This window comes from Bombina bombina, chromosome 8 (assembly GCF_027579735.1).
Source record: "Bombina bombina isolate aBomBom1 chromosome 8, aBomBom1.pri, whole genome shotgun sequence".
NCBI classification, from domain to species: domain Eukaryota; kingdom Metazoa; phylum Chordata; class Amphibia; order Anura; family Bombinatoridae; genus Bombina; species Bombina bombina.
The window spans coordinates 20,199,433-20,209,494 of NC_069506.1; positions in this window are offsets into that span (position 1 = coordinate 20,199,433).

Consider the following 10,062-nt stretch of genomic DNA (forward strand, 5'->3'; position numbering starts at 1 on the left):
ATGCAAAGGCTGAAAAATGTATATTCAATTCGCAGTCTATTTCATTTCTAGGTTACGAAATATCTCCAGCAGGCATTCGTATGGAGGACAACAAAATCAATACAATACTGCAGTGGCCCATCCCTAAAACCAAAAAACAGGTACAAAGTTTTATGGGATTTGCAAACTTTTATCGCAAGTTTATAAAAAAAATTTCCAAGCTCACAGTTCCACTTACTTCCTTAACAAAATCCAACAGAACTTTCAAATGGTCCTCTGACGCTCAAAAAGCATTTGACTTCCTCAAGGAGAAATTTACTACTGCTCCCATCCTCCGGTTCCCAGACCCGAAATACCAATTTGTTCTGGAAGTTGATGCATCCAACTATGCAGTAGGCGCAATCTTGTCTCAGAGAGAAGACTTAAAAAAACCTCTACACCCTGTCGCCTACTACTCACGAACCCTGAATTTGGCTGAACAAAACTATCCCATTGGGGATAAAGAGTTACTCGCTATAAAGCTGTCTCTGGAACATTGGCGACACTTGTTGGAAGGGACTCTTATTCCTATTCTAATCTATACCGATCATAGGAACTTACAGTACCTAAAGTCTACTAGGACGTTATCTGCTAGACAAGTCCGCTGGAATCTATTTCTATCAAGGTTTAATTACCTAATTACTTTTCGTCCATCTGGAAAAAATCAGAAGGCGGATGCCCTTTCACGTATGCCAGTGGATAAACCTTCACCATCCCTTCAACAATCTCTTATCCCAGCTCAAAATTTTCTCTGTTTCACCACTGACTCCCTGCCTATCCTAAAAATGGAACAAAGAAAGGATCAAACAAAGGCGGATCTTGATCTTACTATCAAACCTGACGGGTGCTACTACTTTAACTCTAAATTATACATACCACCTACTCTCAGATCTACTCTCCTCCACTCTGTACATGACTCTCTACTCGCTGGGCATCCAGGGATTACCAAGACTTTAGAATTAGTTAACAGAAACTATTGGTGGCCTCACATGACCACTGACATAAAAAACCATGTTCAGACTTGTAGCACATGTATCATCTCCAAAAAGGAAAAACAGCGCCCGTATGGGTTGCTACTTCCTCTACCTACACCAAAGAGGCCCTGGTCCGACATTGCACTTGATTTTATTGTTGACCTGCCACTATCCTCAAAAAACACCACTATTCTTGTTGTTGTGGATTTGTTCACAAAAATGTGTCATTTTATTCCTTTTAACAAACTACCTACTGCTATGGAGACTATCCGTTTACTTATTTCCAATGTTATCAAATACCATGGTGTACCCACTACTATCCTTTCCGATAGGGGCACACAATTCTCCAGCAAGTTGTGGTCGGAATTCTGTAAAATATTCAACATCGACAGGAAACTCACCACTGCGTATCATCCGCAAACAAACGGACAGACGGAAAGATGTAATCAGTGGCTTGAGCAATTCTTGAGAGCCTTCTGTTCAACACAACAAGACCATTGGTCTGAACTTTTACCTTACGCAGAATTCTGTTACAATAATACGTTACATTCCACTACCAATCAAACCCCGTTCTTCTCAAATTATGGATTTCACCCTTCTTTCCAATTGTTACCTACTTCACAGTCCCTCTCTCCCAGCATCTCGGAATTGTCTGACTCCATCTCCTCAAACTTCAGCTCTATCGAATCCTCCATAAAACGAGCCAAAGACATACAAAAACATTACTATGACAAACACAGAAGAACTCCTCCAGTCTACCAAATAGGCGACTTAGTATGGCTCTCCACAAAAAACCTGAGAATGAATACTCCATCCAGAAAACTCTCCCCTCTTTTCGTTGGACCATATCCAGTTGAGAGAGTGATCAATCCAAATGCTATCCGCCTCAAGTTACCTGATACATTAAAGATTCACCCAACATTTCACGTCTCCCTACTAAAACCCTATAGGGAGGTAAGACGCTTCTCAAATCAATGGTCTACTCCAGCCGTTACCATTGATCCAAATGTCGAGTATGAAATAAGAACTATTCTCGACTCCCGCCTGTACCGAGGTGCTCTACAATACCTCATCAGCTGGAAGGGCTACTCCAAGGAGGAAAACTCTTGGGAACATGCCAGCAACATTTCAGCACCGCGTCTAGTTTCCAGTTTCCATCAGAAAAACCCTGACCTCCCTGGACCATGAGCCCCGGGAGTTGCTCATTAGATGGGGGATTCTGTCAGGGATTCCTCTCATACTACCTGTCAGTTATCACTGTTCCTTTAATTCTCCGCTCACCTTATCCTCTCCACCCTATTTAAGGTTGCCTCCCACTTCACAAGTTGCTTAGTATTGAAGTTATACCTCTGATACACTACAAGCCAACTCCTGCTGTGTACTCTGTTCAACAAGACGGATCCACACGACCTGATCACACAAACTGCCAAAGTGAACGCTGTTCACATTTCTACGATCCAGCATTTGACAAAGTTACTTGCTACTATAATCCCACAGAGCTTTCTAACACTTTGTCATCTCTACCGCTCTGTATTTTCTCTGCTCCGGATTCCTCTGCATCGGCAGTCAGCTGGAAAAGAACTACGCACATCCAAGCCATGCGGCGGTGACGTCACACGCCAACTTCAGCACAATCGGATTGACACAGCCCTCTGTAACCGCACGAAGTATCACTCAGCTCTCACAACGATTTGTTCTCCGGTAAGCCCCTAAAAGTTCATAAGTACTAAGCTCTGCTATCCTGCACCTCATTTTCACTCCTATTTGGATATTATGCTACTCGGACAATATACAACCTGTAGTTCTCCTATTACACTCTATATTCAGTAGGTTGAATTACACCTTTTCTGGTTATACATTCTGCACTAACATTCCGTTATTATATACAGAAGTTTCTGCTCCTTAATTGTTTTATTTAGTTCTGCCCTATATGCCTTATCTGACCTCTGGGGTGTAAACCGGTTACCCTGCTGCAATTTCTCTCAGTGCATTGGTCTGCACATGTGGCAGCTATAGGGTAATCTTATTTACACCACCATTACAGAAATCACAGCTTGGTGTTACAATGAAGATACAACCACTCATTGTATTCTTCAGTAACTTTCTGCTACATTAATTCTTATATCATTCTGTCTCGGCAGTTGAGGTCTTTACCATTTATAGTGAAATTATTTTGTATTCCTCAGATACGCATACGGGTGTGACAAACACAATGGAAGGAAGGTCTAATAATGGGGACTTGCGATGTATCCTCCCTATATACAAGTATACAACATAAGCTGGGGATAGAGGCCGCTAATCTATTTATGACTAGGTACCAGACTCTAAAGAAAGAACAAAGAGATTTCATAATAAAAAGCATAGAGTTTATACTGAATCAAAATTACTTTTCTTTTAATAATACATTTTTCCTACAAACAAGGGGGACTGCTATGGGTACGAACTTTGCCCTCAGCTATGCAAACCTATTTCTAGGGAAGTGGGAGGAGCAGTTCATCCACCCGCATAGAATGGGGGCGAGTCTCGTACCCTATAGAAAGTATATTGATGACATAATTTTTATTTGGAAAGGGCCCACTACAGACTTAGAGACTTTCCTATCTGAAATGAACGAGAACAATATAGGTATCAGTTTTACTCATACATATATCTTAGCTAAAATTATTTTTTAGACCTAGACATAGAAGTGATGGATAACAGTATAATCACAAAGACACATTTTAAAAAAGTCGAAGCCAACAACCTCATACTTTCAAATAGCTGTCATCTCAGTCAATGGAAAAACAATATCCCAAAAGGACAGTGTTTATGAATTAAACATAACTGTTCTAGACTTGCAGACTATGAAGAACAAGTATAGGTCTTAGAAAGAAAATTCCTGGAAAGAGGATATGATCCTGAAATTATTGAAAAAGCCAGGGAACAGGTAGATAAAAAAAACATACTTACATATATTAAAAAGACAGAACAAAAAGAAACCCAGTGAGGGTACTGATAAAATTAATGCCCTCCTAGTGACAGACTATAACTGTGACAATCACCTATTGTAAAAAGTATGAAAAAGAATTGCACTTAATACAGACAGATCCCATTATAGGGAATAAAATGCCCAACTCCCCTCAGATAGTATATAAGAAAGCTAGAAATATGAGAAGTAAATTGGCTCCAAGTAACTTTTTAAAAGGAAAAAAATCAATGAATGAAAGTGACATCCAAGGGAATTTACTGAATGGTTTTCTTTCCTAAGATATGGAGAGTCCACAACGTCATTCAATTACTAGTGGGAATATCACTCCTGGCCAGCAGGAGGAGGCAAATAGCACCACAGCAAAGCTGTTAAGTGTCACTCCCCTACCCATGATCCCTAGTCATTCTCTTTGCCTCTGTCAATGGAGGTGAAGTTTGGTGTCTGAAGAAATTAACTCCTTTTTCGAGTACTTTTCCCTGCAAGCAAGGATTTGGGTTTAGCTGAGTCCACGTCAATCTCTTCAGTAGAGTTGTGGTGGCTTTTAAGCAGTTTGGAAGTTGTGAGGTAGTCCTTGCTTTGTTTCCTAACACATTGCTGCCCATGGTACAGAAAGCCAGAATTGGTTACTCTGATCTTTCTTTTTCTACAGGTCTCTGTAAGGAGTATGTGTCCTTTCACACCTTGTGAGTGGTCTTCCTGCCGGACAGCTAGACTGCAGGTAAGTGCTTTTGTCTTTTAGGTCTTGGAGACTTGCACTTCAGAAGAATATGTCATACAGTAGATGGGGACATTTTTAAAATCCTTTATACAGGATTTTCTTTGGCAGGGGGCAGGCACATTATGTATGTTGAGACTAGGGGTTAATCTTCCCTTTATTGGGACGTTTTTCCTCTTTGGGCTAATTTTGTTGAAATACTTTATTAGTATGTGTGTGTGGCTTATGTTTTATACAGGGGATTTATGTATAAACATAACATTTGGCAGTTGGTTTTCTTTACTTGCTTAGCTAGAACAGGGTAACTGACAGACTGCTTGAGTTTGAAACCAACTGCAGCTACTTGCATCTTATGTTGTAGGCAGAGGGAAACGCACGTCTTTTACTTGCTGCGTAGTTTTCTCTCCCTGACGGTCATGTGACTTCTCTCTGCTGTCGGATATTCACGGAGTGGAGCAACGTCATTGAATTTCAGTCTCTTCAGTGTCAATCTACTATACAATCGTTTTAGAGACTTTTGGCAGCCAAATTGTGGTATTAAAAATTCTTAAATTGACAGTGTATTTAAAAAATTTCTACAATTTGGGGACATTTTTTATTTAGTATTATGGACATGGACCAAGATTCTGTGTTTTTTGACAAATTTTTGTTATGCCTAGAGGCACAAATTGTTTTGCCTATGCAATTCTGTGCTGCATGCTAAGCTAGAACACTTCAATTTAAAGATAAAGTGTTGCCCTCTGAGCCCAATGTCTCTAAGGATGATGATGTTCAGGCAATGCCACAGCTTTCTCCTTAAACATCCCAAGCCTCTATGGGTTCACATACAGTGCCCTGCAGTTCCTCTCAGCTTCCTGGAGGAGTTTATTTGCCTGCAGATTTTGCTGCACAGGTATCTTCTGCGGTATCATATCTGCAGCATTATCTGCTTTTCCTATGCTGGGAAAGCGCAAGAGGAAAATTAGACATTCAGATAGTAAGGTTTCTGTTCCACCTACTACTACGCAGGTTGCCCTGCCTCATAAGTCTGATGAGGAGGATACGCCGGTAGCCTCTGAGGGTGAAATCTCAGATTTGGACAGTATTATTCCTTCATCTGATACTGAAGAAGTATACTTCAGATTTAAGCTTGAACACCTTCGTGTACTGTTAAAGGAGGTATTGGCTACTTTAAACTACTCCAATACTTCTGTCGTTGTCAACCCTAAGAAGTCTAGTAAACGTAATAAATACTATGATGTTCCTTCCTCTGTGGAAGTTTTTCCTGTCCTAGGCCGTGTGACGGAGATTATTTCACAGGAATGGGAGAAGCCAGGGATTTCTTTCTCTCCGTCTCCCATATTTAAAAAGATGTTTCCTGTTGTTGACTCCATTAAAGAGTCTTGGCGCATGGTGCCTAAAGTAGAAGGGGCTATTTCTACTCTGGCTAAGAGAACTACAATCCTTATAGAGGATAGCTGCTCCTTTAAGGATTCCTTGGACAAAAAGCTGGAAGCTTATTTGAAGAAGATGTATGTTCATCATGGTCTTCAATGGCAACCTGCAGTTTGTATTGCCACAGTAGCAAGTGTGGCATCTTATTGGTGTGATGCCTTGTCTGAATCAATTTTAGTAGAGACTCCATTGGAGGAGATAAAAGATAGGGTTAAGGCTCTCAAATTAGCCAATTCCTTTATTTCTGATGCTAACATGCAAGTTATTAGACTGGGAGCCAAGATGTCTGGCTTCACTGTCCTAGCCTGCAGGGCATTGTGGCTAAAATCTTGGTCAGCTGATGTTATCTCTAAGTCCAAGCTTCTGGCACTTCCTTACAAGGGGAAGACCTTAACAAAACAAAGGGAAGTGATCCCAGATTTGCTGGAAAAGGCAAAAATTCTATTGTCTCCCAGCTGACCTTGTTGTCTATATAATAGATGGAGGTAACTGGCTGGGAATGTGCTTAGAGCATATTACAACATTTAAATCAAGGACAAAAACCCTATTAAGAGAATAGGGAAAGTATGTTGTTTCTACACATAAAGTATATATTTTTTCCACTTAAAATTTTACTTTTACTAGTTATAGTTAAAAAAGGCAGCAGAAATAGAAGTTGTATCTAGCGTGCCAGAAAAATAGTTAAAGACACAACTCTGTAACTGTGACTTGTATAAAGTACTTCAATGTTGCTGATTTTTGGTTGTCTATCACATATGAGGAGGAGGGGAAAAATCAACTATATTAGGTAAATGTAAGAGCCTCTATTTAGGAACTATGTCCTTTATTGCCCTATATTAGGGTAGATAAGCCACTTTTTTTTACACTGAATATACTATAAATCCCTTCCCCATTCTTCCCACAATATGCCCCAAATGTTACAACAAATGTTACAACTCCCTCCCTGGAGTGATTGTTCCAGTTCCAGTAAGGGAACAGGGTCTAGGATTCTATTCAAATCTGTTTGTGGTTCCCAAAAATGAGGGAGCTTTTCGACCCATTTTAGGGCTAAAGTGCCTCTAAAAGTTTCTCAGGATACCGTCCATCGAAATGGAAACCATTCGTTCCATTCTTCATTTAGTCCAATAGGGTCAGTTCATGATGACTATAGACCTGAAGGACGCGTATCTTCATGTTCCCATCCACAGGGATCATCACAAATTCCTGAGATTTGCCTTTCTAGACAAACACTTTCAGTTTGTGGCTCTTCCGTTTGGCCTTGCCATAGCTCCCAGAATTTTCTCAAAGTTTCTGGGGGCTCTCTTGGCAGTGATCAGGTCTTGGGGAATTGCAGTGGCGCCATACCTGCACAACATATTGGTTCAGATGCCATCTTTTCAACAAGCAAACTCTCATACAGAGATCCTGTTGTCTTTTCTACGTTCCCACAGTTAGAAAGTGAATCTGGAAAAGAGTTCCCGTGTTCCAGCTACAAGGGTGATTTTCCTAGGGACCATAATAGATTCCTTATCTATGAACATTTTTCTGATGGAAGTCAGAAAATCCAAAATTCTCTCCTCTTGCCTCTCTCTTCAGTCTACTGTTTGGCCATCAGTGGCTCAATGTATGGAGGTAATTGGTCTGATGGTCGCTCTGATGGACATCATTCCCTTTGCTCGATTCCATTTGAGAACTCTGCAATTATGCATGCTCAGATAATGGAACAGAGACCATTCGGATCTGTCTCAGAGGATAGATCTAGACCAGTCGACAAGAGACTCTCTCCCGTGGTGGCTTTCTCAGGACCATCTGTCTCAGGGCACATGTTTCCGGAGACCTTCCTGGGTGATTGTAACCACGGACGCCAGCCTACTAGGCTGGGGAGCAGTCTGGGACTCGTTAAAGGCACAGGGACTATGGACTCGGCAGGAGTCTGCTCTCCCCATAAACATCTTGGAGTTGAGAGTGATTTACAATGCTCTGGTGGCTTGGTCTCAATTGTCCTTAGCCCAGTTTATCAGGTTTCAGTTGGACAACATCACCTCAGTGACTTACATCAACCACCAGGAAGGAACTCGGAGCTCCTTAGCCATGAAGGAGGTGGCACAGATTATTCAGTGGGCGGAAGCTCACAATTGTCTATCTGACATCCACATTCTTGGAGTGGACAACTGGGAAGCAGATTTCCTGAGCAGACAGACATATCATCCCGGGGAGTGGGCTCACCATCCGGAGGTGTTCCTAGGTTAACCCTCAAATGGGGGGGGGGGTGCCAGAGTTGGATCTGATGGTGTCTCAGCAGAATGCCAAGCTTCCAAGGTACGGTTCAAGGTCAAGAGATCCTCAGGCTGCTCTGATAGATACTCTGGCGGTTCCTTGGGATTTCGGTCTAGCATAACTGTTTCCTCCATTTTCGCTCTTTCCATGAGTTATTGCTCGTATCAAACAAGCAAGAGCATTGGTAATTCTAATAGCTCCTGCATGGTCTCGCAAGATCTGGTATGCAGACCTAGTGAAGATGTCTTCTCGGCCGCCTTGGAGGAGGTTGTCTCTGAGGAAGGACCTTTTAACTCAGGGTCCATTCCTCCATCCAAATCTAATTTCTCTGAAGCTGACTGCTTGGACATTGAACGCTTAGTTCTGTCTAAGCGTGGATTTTCTGAGTAGGTCATTGAGACCATGAACCAGGCTTGCAAGCCTGTTACTCGAAAAATTTACCATAAGGTATGGCGTAAATACCTTTATTGGTGTGAATCTAAGGGCTACTCTTGGAGTAGGGTCAGGAATCCTAGAAATGTGTCTTATCTCAAGGAAGGTCTGGAGAAAGGGTTGTCAGTCAGTTCTCTGAAAAGTCAGATTTCTGCATTATCTATTTTGTTTTACAAGCGTCTGGCAGATGTGCCAGATGTTCAATCTTTTTGTCAGGACCTGGTCAGAATAAGGCCTGTGTTTAAAACTGTTGCTCCTCCTTGGAGCCTTAATCTTGTTCTTAAAGTTTTGCAGCAGGCTCCGTTTTGAGCAAATGCATTCCATAGATATTAATTTGCTATCTTGGAAGGTTTTGTTTCTTATTGCTGTCTCTTTTGCTCGGAGAGTTTTGGAACTCTCAGGTTTGCAGTGTGATTCGTCTTACCTTATCTTTTATGAGGATAAGGCGGTTCTTAGTACTAAATTGTGGTTTCTTCCTAAAGTGGTTTCAGATAGAAATATTAATTGAAATTGTTGTTCTTTCTCTCTGTTTCAATCCTTCTTCTCAAAAAGAACGTCTGTTGCACAACTTGGATGTTGTGCATGCTCTAAAATTCTACCTACAGGCGAATAAGGATTTTCGACAGTCTTCTGCCCTGTTTGTTTGTTTCTCAGGAAAGCGTAAAGGGTCAGAAGGCTACTTCTACTTCTCTTTCCCTCTGGTTGAGAAGTATAATTCATTTTACTTATGGGACTGCTGGACAGCAGCCTCCTGAGAGAATTACAGCTCATTCCACTAGGGATGTCTCCTCTTCTTGGGCTTTCAAAGATTAAGCTTCTGAGGAACAGCTTTGCAAGGCTGCAGCTTGGTCCTCTCTGCATACTTTTTCCAAATTTTCCAAATTTGATACTTTTGCCTTGGCTGAGGCCTCTTTTGGGAGAAAGGTTCTTCAAGCAGTGGCGCCTTCTGTTTAGGTCTGCCTGTCTTGTTAATTCTGTGTCCTCTAGCTTGGGTATTGGTTCCCACTAGTAATTGAATGACATTGTGGACTCTCCATATATTAGGAAAGAAAACAAAATGTATGCTTACCTGATACATTTTTTTATTTCCAGATATGGAGAGTCCACAACCCCACCCTTTATTAAGACAGTTATTTTTTATTAAACCTCAGACACTTCTACATCTTTGTGTTATTCTTTTTCCATTCTTTCTGTCGAATGACTGGGGATTATGGGTAGGGGAGTGACACTAAACAACTTTGCTGTGGTGCTCTTTGCCTCCTCCT